Raw genomic sequence first — 15776 nt, 5'->3', positions numbered from 1 at the left:
AGCGACAGCTAACATTAGGGAAGTCCCACATCAGATGGGAATGTTGGGGCTCCAGCTCACTCCCTCCACATTGAATGGGGAGATTCTGGTTCGAGGACCTTCACCATGCCCACTCATCGGCTGGGACAGGTTGGGGAGAGTGTGGTCTGGTGTGAATGATGCACGGTCCCACAGAGGGACAGCCGGTCACTTCAAGTAGACAGATGTGTGCCCAAGAACAGACAGTGGTGGCTCCTGAAGACATGAGTACGTTGCAGGAGCAAGCAGCTCATCCTTTGATGACACTTTTTCTTGTGTATTGCCTGTTTTCACTTCACCTCCACTCAGAGACTCACAGAGGTTCCCGATGACCAGTTTACAAAGGAAGTAAAAACCTGAGCCTGGATTGCCGGTGATGCTCCGGGGTCTGTTACGCTGCTGCAGGACTGTGGGCCCACATGGGGACGGCACTGAGGAACGGCACTGAGAGGAAATCCCCCAGGTAGCGCTGCAAATAGCCCATCTGGTTTCCAATTTGTCTGGACTAAAAACTGGCCGGATGTGGATCTATGCTGAGTCATAGTGAACAACTAACATTTTGGCCCGGTGAGCAGAAACTTGGAATAAAAGATGGAAATCCAGATGACCAGAACTTCCGGGGGAAAGACCTGTAGATGGACCCTCAGGATGGGTATAATGTATGAAGGCTTTGTGCGGACACTCACCCAATTGCACCCACTAACGAGGAGGCCCTCAGAAATCAGGTGGACAGAGTGGTGTTCTGTTCGTGCCACGCATTTCCTCATCCCCCCTGGTGTTTGCAGAGGCTCATGTAGAAAATGGCCAGGGTGGCAGGAATGGGAGCTATGCAGGACTTTGTCAACCTGGACTTCCCCTCACCGAGGCTTATCCAGTTAGAGACTCAACTGATTGCCCAACCTGCCAATAGTGGAGGCCACCCGAGCCCCCGGCATGGCATCATCCCTTGGAGGAGCAGCCAGCCACTTGTGCCCTCTTGGTTATCCTGAAGCCTTCCTTCAGGTTTTGTCCTTATCAGAGTAGACACTTAACCTGGATATGAACGTGCCTTCCTCACCCAAAGTGCTTCTGCCAGAACCACCATCCCAGGCTTGCTGGATGATCTTCTCACTGCCAGTGTATTCCACAATACACAGCATCTACCAAGAACCCCCTTTTATTTTCAGGAGGAAAAGTGTTACAACGGGCTCCCACCCACAGAATTCATTGTTTTTGCCACATCCAGAAGCTGTTTGTCTTGTAGAAATTTGGAATGGCTTATTGAAGATTCAATACACTAACTGGGAAACACACTGTGCAAGTTTAGAAAATCACACTCAAAGATGTGATCAATTCTTTCACCCAACAACCCACGTATGGGTCATGTTAGTGTCCTATTGCTGCATAGCAAGGTGCTACAAACTTAGCAGGTTTAAATGGCACACATTTCTGATATCACAGTTTCTGTGGGTCATCTTAGCTGGATCCTCTGTTCAGGGTCTCATAGGGCTGCAGTCAAAGTGTGGGCTGGGGCTGGGTTCTCCTCTGAAACTCACAGTCCCTGCTCTTCCAAGTTCATGACATTTATTGGCAGAGTTTATTTCCTTGAATCTGTAAGACTCATGGTGACTTGCATCTTCAAGGCCAACAGGAGACAACAGTTCTGCCTCCCAAACTCTTGAAAGGACTCACCTGATAAGGCCAGGCCCACCCATAGGCTTTTGATTAACTCAGAGTCTGTTGATTAGGCCCTTTGATTACGTAAGCAAAAGTCCCTTCACCTTTGTCATATAATGCAACCTCACCATGGGTGTGACATCCTTCATGTGCACAGGTCCACCCACAATGAAGAGGAGGGGCTCCTACAGGGTGGGCACCACATGATAATTCTGACTACCACAGGTTCCCTCCACAGGGCCAGAATGCAGGGCCTTACTGGTTGAGAAGTCTTACTTCCCCGGGGGGCATATAGCACGAGCTGGGCTGCATCAAAGGGGTTTCTGCTTATGGGCAGAAATGTGGTGCCTACGGAGCCATGGGGGAACCAGCTCTCCAGGTGACAGGCAGTAACCTCGTTCACACCTCCACTCTGCCTCTCCAGACCCCCTAACCTTTTTGTAATTGATTTTCTACATTAAATCTCCCTCCATTTGATGTAGCTAACATAGCTTCTGTTTTTCTGCTTGGACATTGACTGAAAAAAATCATAAATTGTCCATTATGTAGGCTCAAAAAATGTTAGCTCAAGAGATTGCGATTTATTGTCTTTTAGGCAATACGTTTCTTGATGTTATACACACATATTCTCACGTGGATATGCAGCAACCATTAGTCCAGAAGATGACAGAACTCACGTAGGTTCTTCGAGCCTTCAGAATTACACCAAACACCTGTCCCAGCATAGATCTTTACACAAGACTGGATTATTTTTTTTAACTAGTAACAAACTGTAAAAGAATCAAAACTGGAACCCAAGGGCATAAACATCTAGAATGCAACAGAAAGAGATTTGAACACTGGACGGTGAAATTACCTGGCAAATTCCTTAGTTTTCACATCAAAAAATAGAATTAGTGGGGGCTCCTGGGTGGCTCAGTTAGTTGAGCATCTGACTGTTGATTTTGGCTGGGTCATGATCTCAGGATTGTGGGATCAAGCCCCGCGTTGGGCTCCACACTCAACACAGGGTCTGCCCGAGATTCTCTCCCTCAGCCTCTGCTCCTTCCCCCCCTTCTCTCTCAAAATGAATAAATAAATCTTTTTTAAAAAGATAGAATTGGTGATAGATATTTATGTATATATGTCTACATGCATCCCTATATTCTTGTTAATTAAATGATTTGGTGTATCCTTGCACAAACTACATAGAGGAACATTGTTTTCCAATATAGCATGTGTTCTGAACCGTGTCGGGTGCCACATGCCTACCTTAGCAGCATCCCTAAACAGGGTAGTTCTCCCCGGCAGTACTAGCTGTCAGGAAGCTTTTACAATCATATCTCATGCATTCTATTAGGAGCATTCATTTATACTATGAAGAAAGATCTTGACAAATGAGCTTCTGCTCAATCTGAAAACAATTGTTCAGAAATCCAAAATTAGTGGATTTCATGCCACTGTTTATGAAGTTTTAAGCATATCAATTATTCATTTAAATGAAATACCTTTTTTCCTAAGGAAGCATTTGCTTAGAATTTGATAAATCATATCCCTCTGGGAGTAAACAAAGAGAGAACTGGAACTGGTAACAAAATTAAACCAATACACACCTGTCTCAGGTGGTTTTGGTTATCTTGCATTCTGTATAACACCAGCACTTCAGCTGAGATTACTGTTGCCCCCCCACCATTACTAGACACCTACTTCTCTAGTCTTCTCACAAGAAAGCAAATACCCCAAGATCAGCAAAGAATTTCTCTCTCTCTCTCTCTTTTTTTTTTTTTTTTTTTTGGTTCTTTTCTGTTAGGAATGTCAGGGCACTGTTAAGAGAGTATCACATTTTGAGATAATCTCAAAAACAATGAACTTGGCCTTGAAAATGTATGTTGGGGAAGAAACTGGGCACATCAAGTGATGTAAGTCTCAGTAAATCAGCTCAAGAAACAAGGAAACAGGAGATTTTGATATGACAGCCAGGACCTACCAAGATTCATTTTTTCCTCTGCTCTAAAAAAATCCCATTCACATCTTCCCCCCAGATTTCCTTACACAAACACATCAAAGAAATAACATTTGCTCTCACATTTGTCTCCTCATGCAGGCCCTACTCAACACGTACTCAAAGGCAACATTTGGTATCAGATATGACTAATTTTATCAACCATAAAGCCTTGAGTTAATAGCAGGTACACAAATTGTGTCTTCATCTTCAGGCAGCTTATTTTCCTAGACAAAAATCACAGTTTTGTGGGGCAAATCCCTATTTGCCACCTCTTCTCAAGGATACTTACGGCAAATGAAACAATCCTGTTTTTCCTGGGGAGGTTTAAATTTCTGAAAAAAAGCCCACGTCCCTCCCTCTATAATTAGCAGTTTCCCAAGTTATGGAAAATGACCAACACCAACATAGAGCCCTTACTTGACCCCTCCAAGTCTCTGTTAGGGTATCTGTACACCAAAACAGGTCTGCCGATCGCGCTTGTATTCTTAACCAGCTCCTGAGGTGGTCTCTGAATCATTGCAGACCTGCAAGATTATACACTAACCAACCTAAGTGTTCGAGTCTGCCAGCTGGACCACTGCAGCCTACTGGCATGTAGGCAGCGTTAAAATGGCTAAAATTTCATCCAGCACTTAGAGGAATTCAGACCGCCAGAGCTCCATAAATTAAAGACTGATAACACTCATTCTACTTGGGTCTTCTCCAGCTGTGCATTCTGTTCTGCTCCATCTCCACTCGGTTTGACTTGGTACATTTCCTAAACACAAGGGCCAGGAGTCCAGTGCTGCCAAGCCGAAAGTCGTTTCTATTTTGGATGGAAATAAGCAATTCCAATTTAATTCTACTTTAAATCTTTCAAAATAATTTGTAAATATAACCTGATTTTCAGCAAAAGCCAGATGATTCTCACAATAGTTCTCTGCTTCTTTGTAGAAATTCAGTAAGTGTTGATTGATTTTTCTAAAATCCGTCAATTCTTTCTACTAATGATGGTTGGATGATCAATTTTAAATCTAACCAGAGAATACACCAACTTTATTAGGCCGAGTAAAATATTACCAAGATGATTCAAGTAAAGGAATCAATTACCATAAGGCACCATTTCTCAAGACCCAGATTATATCAGGCTAGACATACTCATTTCACAGAGTTGATGTCAAAGGCTGATATGTGTTTGTAATCACATGCACAGATTGATCTTCTAACATTATCTTCTGAAGTCCATGAAGGGAAAGCTCAGGCTTTCTGAAATTGCTTAGCCATTGTAATCTTTAATTCAAAAGCAGAAGCTCAGTCTCCACTATCTCTAGGAATTTTTGAATCTAAATGAGCTAAAGTACCAAACCAGTGTATTGACCATTCTTGTTCCAGGGCTTCAAATCAATAAACTCTCCAAATCTAATAGTTTCAGTAATAGAACTGTTCAATCATTCACTCACAGAAATAAGGATGCATGCAGTTATGGTCTAGAGCAGCTTAAAAGATAATTAAATCAACACCATTCATCTTCCTGAGGATTGCCTGGAAAAGATGAGAGAAATAAATAAAAGATTGAAGACGAACTCCAAACTTATTTAGTGAAACATTCTGTCTTTTTGCAGGATTCCAATGCACACAAATAGAACACAATCCACAATGATTTTCCAACACTTTCTCTTCCTTTTTACCCTCACAACACTGACTGTAGTTTAGGGAAGACAGAATTAATGGAACACCTTTTCAGTGCATGCACACGTTATTTCCCACACAAGACCACCACATTACATAAATATGGGAAGCACCGTGCACCCTGCAGTCTCTTTGAATGACATTCCCTGGAGTTGTGTAGCCCCTCACCCACTTACTATTTTAAGACAGGAAGTCAAAAAGAATGAAAGCACCCTAAAACCAAACTTTGCCTAGTTAAATGGAGAGCGTTCCAAGATTTGCCTGAATTCTCTGAATGTTTATTTAGAAAATAAATGGGTCTCCTGGGAATTTTTAATAAACTTAAATGTTTTAGTTAATTCAAGGAAAAACATCAGTGAGCCTTTATTCACATTTACCAATACTCTGAGGTTAAGAATATTTAAGAGAAGAATTTGCAAAATCATTGCCCACTAGTATCTCTGAGCCAAGGGAAAAAAAGGATAGAAAATTATAATCCACAGTCCAGTTCTTTTAGGCTACAAGTAAAATATTTAGAGACAAAATAAGGGTGTGTAGACATTTTATAGCCCTCTTGTTTGTTTTCTTCTTATTTTAAGTAAACAGAAAATGGATTACTTTAACGCAGCTATGTGAAACTGATAGAAATTATACAAGAAATGAGAGGGACAGATTAGGATTATTTTGCTCTTTTAAGGTATTTGCACTACCCAAGAAGCAGTTTAGTGTTATTTGAAAGCAGATTTGTATTAGTTGTAAATGTATATGCGAAGTCTAGAGCAACTACTAACAATAGTTACAAAAGAAGTATAACTGCTAAGAAAGAGGGGAAAAGCTAATCATATAAAATGCTGAATTAAAATCACAAAAGGCAAAAAAAGTGGAAGAAAAAAATAAGAACAAAGAAAAAGGGCAAAGAATGGAAAACAGTAACAAATGTGGTAGATGTTAATCCAACTATACCAATAATCATCTTTAAATGTCAGTGGTCTAAATTCGCCAACTGAAATACAGAGATCATCAGACTGATGATCATGTAGACTTGTCTACAAGAAACCCATTTTAAATATAAACACATATAGATTAAAAGTAAAGGATTGGAGAGAGTTATACCATCCTGACACTAATCAAAAGAAAGGAGGAGTAGGTATATTAATTTTACACAGAACAGACTTCACAGCAAGGTTAACATGAATAAAGAGGGGCATTACATAATGATAAAGGAGTTAATCCTCCAAAAATATAAAATAATCTTTAACCTCTGTGTGCCTAACAACAGAGCATAAAAATATGTGAGGCAAAAGTTGATAAAACTGCAAGGAGAAATAGAAGACTGCACTATTATATGTGAGACTTGAACTCTGTTCTATCAGCAATGGACTGACCCAGAAGCAGAAAGTCAGTAAGGACAGAGTTGAACTCAACAGCGCCCTTCGTCAACTGGATACACTTGATAGCTATAGACTATTTCATCCAACAACTTCAGCATACACATTCTACTCGGCCCCACTGGGACATTCACTAAGATAGACCACATTCTGGGCCATAAAACATACAAGGATTAAAATCACACCACATCTGCTATCAGACCACATTAGAATTAAACTAGAAATCAATCAGAGAAAGGAAATCCCTAAATACGTGGAGACTAAACACCACACTTCTACATAACACATAGGGTAAGGAAAAAATCATGAGCGAGATTAAAGCATTTTTTAACTAAAATGAAAGCAAAAATACAACTTTTCAAAATTTGTAGAATACAGCACAAACGGTGGAGGGGAGCTTGAACTATTGAATGCATATATTTGAAAAGAAGGAAGATCTATAACCAAAAATGTAAGCTTTAACCTTGAGCAACTTGAGAAAAAAGAGCAAATTAAATCCAATGTTAGCATAAAAAATAATAAAAATTAGAGCAGAAATCAATGAAATTGAAAACAAGAAATCAATAGAGAAAATCAACAAAACCCAAACTCATTTTTGGAAAAGATCAATAAAATTGATAAGCCAGCTAGCTAAGGGAAAAAAATGGGGGGGGGGGGAACACAATTACTAATATCAAAAATGAAAGAAAATGCATCAATACAAATCATATGGACATGAAAAGGATAACAAAGGAATATTATAAACACCTCTATGCCCACCAGTTTGATAACACAGATGAAATAGACCAATTACGTGCAAGACAAAATCTGCCAAAACTCACACAAGAAGAAATAGACTATTTGAACAGGTGTTATAAAAAAACATTGACACACCAGGCCCATGTGGATCACTAGTGAATCCCACCACACATTTAAGAAAGAAATTATGCCAATTCTCTACAGTCTTTCCTAGAAGATAGAAGCAGAGGAATATCCTTAACTCACTGTATGAGCCCAGCATTACCCTGATAGGAAAACCAGGCAGAAACATTACTGGAAAAGGAAGCCACAGACTAACGTCTCTCATGAACATAGATGCAAAATCCTTAAACAAATATAGCCAAACAAATCCTACAATGTCTAAAAAGAATTATACACCTCAACCAAATGGGATTTATTCCAAATATGCAAGTTTAACATTTGAAAATTAATTAAAGTCATCACATCAACAAGCTGAAAAAGAAGAAAATCACAAGATCATATCTATAGATGCAGGAAAAGCATTTGACAAAATCCAAAACCCACTCATAAAAAATAAAAACAAACAAACAAATGAACAAAAAAGCAAAACCTCTTAGCAAACTAGGAGTAGAAGGGAACTTCCTCAAATAGATAAAGAACATCTATAGAAAAGCTACAGCTAGTGTCATACTTAATGACGTGAAAGTTGGAGCTTTCCCATTAAGATCAGGTACAAGGCTAGGATATCCACTCTCCCCACTGCTTTTCAGCATCATACCGGAAGTCATAGCTGATACAAGAAAACAAGAAAATGAAATAAAATGTAGACAGATTAAGAAGGAATAAATAAAAATGTCTTTGTTCTCAGATGATATAATTACCTATATAAAAAATCCAAAAGAATCAACCAAAAAAAAAAAACTTCTAGAACTGTTAAATAATTATAACAAGGTTACAGGATACAAAGTTAATACACAAAAGCTTATGAACAGATGTTTAAGTCCCAGATCATTCAGAAATTACAATTTTAAAACAACAGTGAGATACCATTCCATACCTATTAGAATGAAAATGCAAAATAACACAGCCACTTTGGAAAAAAGATTGCCAGTTTCTTACTAAACAAAGCATACTCTCACTATACTATCCAATAATCATGCTCTTGATATTTCTCCAAATGAGTTAAAAACATATAGCCACACAAACACCTACCTATGGATATTTATAGCTGCTTTGTTCATAATTGCCGATTAGAAGTAGCCCAGATGTCCCTCGGAGGTAAACTGAGAGACAAACTGTGGTGCATCCAGACAGTGGAATATTATTAAGCAATGAGAAGACATGAGATATCAAGCAAAACATGAAAAGACATGGAGGAACGTTAAATGGATATTGCTAAGTGACAGAAGCCAACCTGAAACAGTTGCATATCATGGGACTCCAACTATATGACACCGTGGAAAAGACAAAACTATGGAGACAATATAAAGATCAGTGGTTCCCCGGGGTTGGGAGAGAAGGAGAGGAAGGAATAGTCAGAATACATGATTTTTACGGCAGTGAAAATGTTCTGTATGACATTACTATGGTGGATACACTATACATTTATCCAAACCCATAAAATGTACAAGACCAGGAGTGAGCCCTAATGTAAATTATGGACTTTGGCGGATAACGATGTGTCAGTGTAGGTTTATTGATTGTAACAAGTGTAGCACTCTGGTGTGGGGTGTTGATAGTGGATGAAGTAGTGCATGTTTGGGGGCTGGGGTTACATGGGAATTCCCTGTTCCTTCCACTCAATTTTTGCAGTGAATTTAAAACTGCTCCAACTCTCCAGCTGTGGGCCCACGGGGAGCTTGGCAGCAGTCTTTGAGTGGAGACAAGGAGAAGGAGCGGCCGGGAGGTGGCTCTGGAGCAGCCCGCAGTAACAGCACTCCAGAGAGGCTGCTGTCTGTGCTAGAAGATCTGGAAGTCTTGTCGAGAGCTTATAGAAATACTAGCAATTTCAAGAAACCAAAAGTTGTTGCCATCAGATGAGGAAAACCAGGTCCTGGAGTTGTTAATTCACAGAGATGGGGAATTTGAAGAACTGATGAAATTGGCACTCACTCAGGGAAAAATCCATCATGAAATACACGTTGTAGAAAATGAAGTGGAGAAAAGTGACAGTGATATTCAGCAACTACAAAAATGCTAAAGGAAGCAGAACAAATACTGGCTACAGTGTTTACCAAACAAAAGAAAAAACTCAAATTAATAGAAAAAGCAAGAAAAGGTACCGTCTCCTCGGAAGATATAATTAAGTATGCACATAGGATTAGTGCAAGTAATGCTGTGTGTCCCCCACTGACCTGGGTCCCAGGGGACCTACAGAGACCATATCCAACTGATTTAGAGATGGGAAGTGGGTCAAAGGAACAATCCTTCCACTAATAGTGTTAACAGTCATTTACCAGCGGACGCACTACAGCACGCAGACTGCCAGATGTCCTTGCTCCACAATATCCATGGCAGTCAAATTCATGTCAATGAATATGCTACCACCAAATCACAGTAATGACTTCTTGTTGGAACTTCCCGGACATAATAAGGAAAATGAAGATGATGTAGACTTAGTCAACAGACTCCTCAAGCAGTAGTACTGATTCTGATCAAAAAACATAAAAGACAAAATTCATACAGAATTGAATACAGTGGGGGAGTACCTCAGTGGCTCAGTTGGTTGAGCATCGGACTTCTGATTTTGGCTCAAGTCATGATCTCAGAGTTGTGAGATCGAGCCCTGCTTCGGCATGGAGTCTGCTTAAGATTCTCTCTCTCCCTCTGCCCTTTCCCCCACTTCACTCCCTCTCTAAAAAACAAACAAACAAACAAACAAACAAACAGAATTGAATACTATGGAATTCTGTTTCTTAAATAATTACAAGTCTGTAAAAAATAGCCAGATAATACTGGCTGTAGTAGAATTGTGCAGCCCATTAAAAATCACTGGACTTTCCTTTTTTTTTTTTTAAGATTTTATTTATTTATTTATTTATTTGAGAGAGAGACAGAGATAGTGAGCTGGGAGGAGAGGGAGAAACACATTCCCTGCTGAGCAGGGAGCCGGACGCAGGGCTCGATCCCAGGACCCTGAGATCATAACCTGAGCTGAAGGCAGACGCTTAACAGACTGAGCCACTCAGGTGCCCCTGTACTTTCCTTTTAAAGCAAAAAATCATGGTTTCAATTCTAAACCACTAAGTGAATATTTAAAGAATAATTAAAATTTACTGTTGGAAAAAAATTACTCATTTCAGTGCCGCTCCACCCTGTTATATTCCATTTATGTTGGATTTGTACATAGTAGTTCTGGAAATAAAAGTTGAAGGAAATGACCCATGTACCTATCACTAATCAGCTCTTGGAATTATTTAGAAAAGCATTTTAAATAATAGCAGTGGATCACTGAAAGTGTATCATATCTCAAAATAACAAAACCCTCATTTGAAAGTGAAGGCTGGTAACTTCTGTCACAGTAATGGGAGAAATTGTCTCAATTTGTACTGTCTGTAATTATTGTAATTTTTGTAAGTAGTTTTGTAAATACAAAACTTTTATTTGTAAAAAAATAAAAATAAAAAATAAAACTCCTCTAAAAAAGCAATGGCATGGATGGAGCTAGAGATTATTATGCTAAGTAAAATAAGTCAGTCAGAGAAAGACAAATACCATATGATTTCACTCGTATGTGGAATTTAAGAAACAAAACCGATGAATATAGGGGAAAGAAAGAAAGAGAGAGAGGGAGGCAAACCATAAGAGAGACTCTTGACTACAGAAAACAAACTGAGGGTTTATGGAGGGGTGGAGGGTGGGGAATGGGCTAGATGGATGATAGGTATTAAAGAGGGCAATTGTGATGAGCACTGGGTGTTATATGTAAGTGATGAATCACTGAATTCTACTCCTGAAACCAAGATTACACTACACGTTAACTAATTAGAATTTAAATAAAAACTTGAACTGTTCATCAAAAAGAACTGCTCTAAAAAAAAGGTCTTTATTAAAAAAAAAAAAAAAGAACCCTCACACATAATTGGATCTTAAAACAAAAGTTTAAAATAAATGAAGCAAAAACTTATAAACTGGAAAGAAAAATAGACAAACCCACCAGTTACATACTGTATTATTCCATTTATATGGCATTCTTGCAAAAGCAAACTATAGAGACAGACAACAGATCAGCAATTGCCTAGGACTGTGGGCTGGGGGAAGGGTTCACAACAAGAAGGCAGAGGGAAATGTTTTAGGGTGATGGAACTGTACAAAATCTTTATCGTCGTGGTGGTTGCAAGCCTGTATACATTTCTCAAAACTTACTGAACCCTACACTAAAAAGGGGGAATTTTACTATATGTAAATTAACTACTATTTTAATTTTTAAATGGGGGAAAATAAAAAAACATTAAAAAGCGACAGAAAATATTCATTGCAATCTCTATCTACAGCTATATATTCTTACTTCCAGCAATTCAATTAACTTTTTTTTTACATGTATCAATTAGGAAAACTTAGTTCCAAGATTAGCTCACACACATCTTAGCTGTGCTAAAATCGAAACTACCCCAGGGTTCACATTTCTCGTGTTAAAAATTAAATGAGTGCATTCAATAAACAAAGTAAATGATATCTGAGACCTCTTTCAGAATACATGGCATTGCCTTGATTCAGTATACATCTGTTTAAGCAATTCTTTTAGGTTTTGGTTTGAAACTAACCATCTTCATAAACTCATCTGAAAGTTGAAAACAAAAGTAATATGAATCGCTGTACAGCCAGAGATGTGGTTATTCAATGAAATTTAGAATCAGAAAGCAACTTTATGGTCAGACATTCCAAATCCTTATTATAAAGCACATTGGGTCCAGATGGGTTGATGCCCAGGGCAGCTTGTTGGTGACCACCCAGGACCATGTCAGATCATGTCAGCTGCTTTTGCTTCTGCTTTCCATCTCAATCCAGCACCTGGTGGAGTGCAGCAAGTGTGATCATGTCTTTCTTTAACTCCAAACTTCCCAATGCTTTCCCATCTCACTCAGAGCAAAATCCCAAGTCCATATAGTAGTAAGTATGGCCTCACATGATATACCCGCTTCTTGCTTCTGGGACTTTACTTCCTATGACTCATTGTCCCCATTCTTTCCATTCCAGGGACACAGAACTCATTGCTGTACCTCAACCACTATAAAGCTGGCTCCTCTTTGAGAATTCTCTTCCCTGGCATCACTTTGCCTCTGGTCCTCTCTCTCTTGGTTCCTCCAGGTCTTTATTCAAATGCTACCTGAAACCATCAGGCCATCCAATCTAAAGGTGCGACCCCCTATCCCCACTGATTGCATTCTTCTTAGCACTTATCAGTATGTGACCTGCTGTAGATCTTTAAATAATGTTTGCTTAGTTCTATCCAACTAGGATGGAAGCTCCACAGGACCAGGAAAATGGATAGGAGAGTTACTCCCAGGGAGCAGAATTAGAGTTAATCGAAGAACTATCCACCGTCAGCCACAGGGTCTCCACAGAGCCTCCCCAGCATTCATTCTTAAATGCCATGGACAGCGGATGCTCTCTGTCTCCCATTATTTAATTCTTTCCTGCACTGGAGATTGTGTTGCACTTATCCTGCACCTGTTTCACATCATTGCTGGTGTGAGGGAGACACACATGACTTTTCTATTGGACCATAGCTTTCTAAACACTGTTTGCAGACAGCACTGTGGTCTGGACTTGGCATTACATGTACTGACTGGGTGGGACACTGGGTTGTCTCCCTTGGAGATGGGCAAGAATATTCCCTTTGGGGAAGAAGAGTGCAAACAGATTATCTCATGCTACTGGATGGCTAAATGGACACAAAAATTCATACACTTCTCCCCATAGTATAGAGTTGTCACTGGAAGCTCTGGCAGCACCCAGGTGACAGTCCCCAGCCATCTCTTTGCTTCTAGGAGGGGCCACAGACATAGTCCTTGCCAACAGAACATAAACAGAAGTATTTTTGTCACTAACAAGTCACAGCAGGAGAAAAGTTGAGATGAGTCCTTAACCCTGTCATGCCCCTCCTGTCGACGGGGGAGTAGAGGTGCGAAGTGTGAGCAACCACAGACTCGAAACCATCACGGTCTGACCAGGACCATGGACTTGGACTTCTGTGTGAGCAAGCACCAAACTCCCACTGTGTTAAACCCCTGAAAGACTGGGGTCCTTTGACTGTACCAGCTCTTACTCTACCTGAAGCATGCTCAGAGTTGCTCTTTAAAAATTGTTCTCACCCTCTCCCAAAGCTAGAAAGTTAAGGGTATGAGCTAATGGCTCCCAAATACCACCAACACACACACACACACACACACACACACACACACACACACACAGTGCATTTGCCTAGAATGGACTCTCAAGTGACAGTTAACCGAACAAACAGGATCTCCTCGTTTATTTTCTCTGCATGCATAAATATGCATCATGCAGTGTTCTTTGATTATTACTGATGATGATTTTTTTAAAAAATGACAATTCCTGGTACCCCATTAAATCATAAAATGGAATTATGAGTACTAAACAGTGGTCACTATAAAGTGCTCTGTGAAGAGATCCAAGAAAATCTGAAAACTTGGGAGTCAGTGACAAGAAGTGCAAAAGAGAAGCAAGAGTTAGATGGTGAAGATGCCTCCTCACATGCCCGAATAAAGGGTTTGGATTTGATATTAAGTAAATGCACCTTTAGTAAACGTGTTTAAGATTCTCTCTACTTAAATATCCCCTGCTCGGAGACTTCTTCCGTTCCTGGAACACCCACCTAACTAGAAACTCTGTCCTTGAAGTGTGTTATGTCTCTTCGTCCAATGATCCCTTTCCTGTCCACCTTCCTCACTAGAACAGAAGCTTCCTGAGTCAGTCAGGGGTTGTTGTCTTACTCATCCCCCACGTATTCTCCGGACTGAGCAGATGATCTGGCCCAGGGTGGACATTCAGTAAGTAACTGTCGAATGAATAAAACGGGAAGTGTTTGTGACAGGTCTGTGTCACTCTGTGCATGTGCCTAGACTCACAAGAGTCTAGACGCATTGTACCAAATGGAAAATAAACCCTTCAACCTTAAAGCCAGAAATGTATACCTAAATATGTTGTAAGGGGGCCATATAATTGCCACGTTCTTCTTCAAGTTTTGCCAGTTCATGTTTCTATCAGTAAGAACACTGGTACAGTGAGTGCCGGGCTGCCTTGCTAGAACAAGCAGACATGAGCCAGCTTCCCTCTACCTGGAGAACATGGTAGTTAACAGCGTCATGGGGACGTATCTTCAAGCCACCCCAGAGCTGGAAAGCTCATTACTGACAATTAATGAGGTGAGTTTTTTCTTTTTTTTGAATTCTACATGCCAACCCTCATTGGGTTCCCTTGTCACCTCCAAAGCAGTCCTGCCCTGCCTACACACACTGGCATTGAAAATCCCTATTTGGGAATGAGAAAAAATACTTCTGTTTCTGTAATGCCATTCAGACATGATAAATAACACAGTAACCTAAAAAGTATTTATCATTCTCCAAATCCCTTTTCTGAGCCAAGGTGTGTGTTTAGCAAACAGCCAACTGCTTAAGGAATTGGAGAAGAATAAATTCTAGACACCAGTGAGATACATAAGGAAAAGCAAGATAACAGGTCTTCTTCTCAAGAGTATTTGGTTGAGTGTGTTAAGCCTGAAACCCTCACTGCAGGTAAAATTTATATCTAGTTCTTAACGGTATAAATAAAGCCCCTCAAGGGGGCAACCTGAAGTACATCAGGCACAGGAGCGTCTCCACTGAAAGGAACTCTCACGGGCATGAGCTGCTAAAAACCGTGCGGGTCTGTGGAGAATGAAATGCCACCAGGACCTCAGAAGCAGCAGTCCTGATTCCGGTAGCCGAGCAGATTTAAATGCCCGGAAGCCTCTGCCTGTGGCCTCACGCAGCAGGAACACAATAGTTCTGGGGTTTGTTTTTGTTTTTTAAGATTTTATTTAAGACAGAGAGACAGAGCGCATGAGCAGGGGGGAGAGGCAGAAGCAGACTCCCCGCTGAGCAGGGACCAGGACCGCCCCCCCCCCCCAGTGCGGGGCTCCATCCCAGGACCCTGGGATCATGACCCAAGCAGAAGGCAGATGCTGAGCCGACTGAGCCTCCCAGGCGCCCCTGCAGCTCTGTTCTTACCTGCTTATTCAGAGGTGATCAAGTTCAGGAAAAATAATTCATTATCACCAAACTCCTGAGAGATTGATTTATGAACCAGAATGCCAATATTATCAGTTGATAACATGAGCTTCAGCTGAGGAAGCAGTGGAC

General features: G+C 40.4%; 2 pseudogenes across 1 annotated transcript in view; both read left to right on the top strand.

Annotated features, from left to right (window-relative positions):
- The window catches only part of LOC118555036 (26S proteasome regulatory subunit 6A pseudogene), a 747413-nt pseudogene that overhangs the window by 113770 nt on the left and 617867 nt on the right, over positions 1-15776 (top strand). The gene's annotated exons all lie outside the window — the stretch shown is intronic.
- LOC118538237 (mediator of RNA polymerase II transcription subunit 4 pseudogene) lies at positions 8628-10080 on the top strand (annotated as a pseudogene).

This window comes from Halichoerus grypus, chromosome 9 (assembly GCF_964656455.1).
Source record: "Halichoerus grypus chromosome 9, mHalGry1.hap1.1, whole genome shotgun sequence".
Lineage (NCBI taxonomy): Eukaryota > Metazoa > Chordata > Mammalia > Carnivora > Phocidae > Halichoerus > Halichoerus grypus.
Note: the sequence above shows the minus strand (reverse complement) of the source record. Positions and strands in the feature narration are given on the sequence as shown.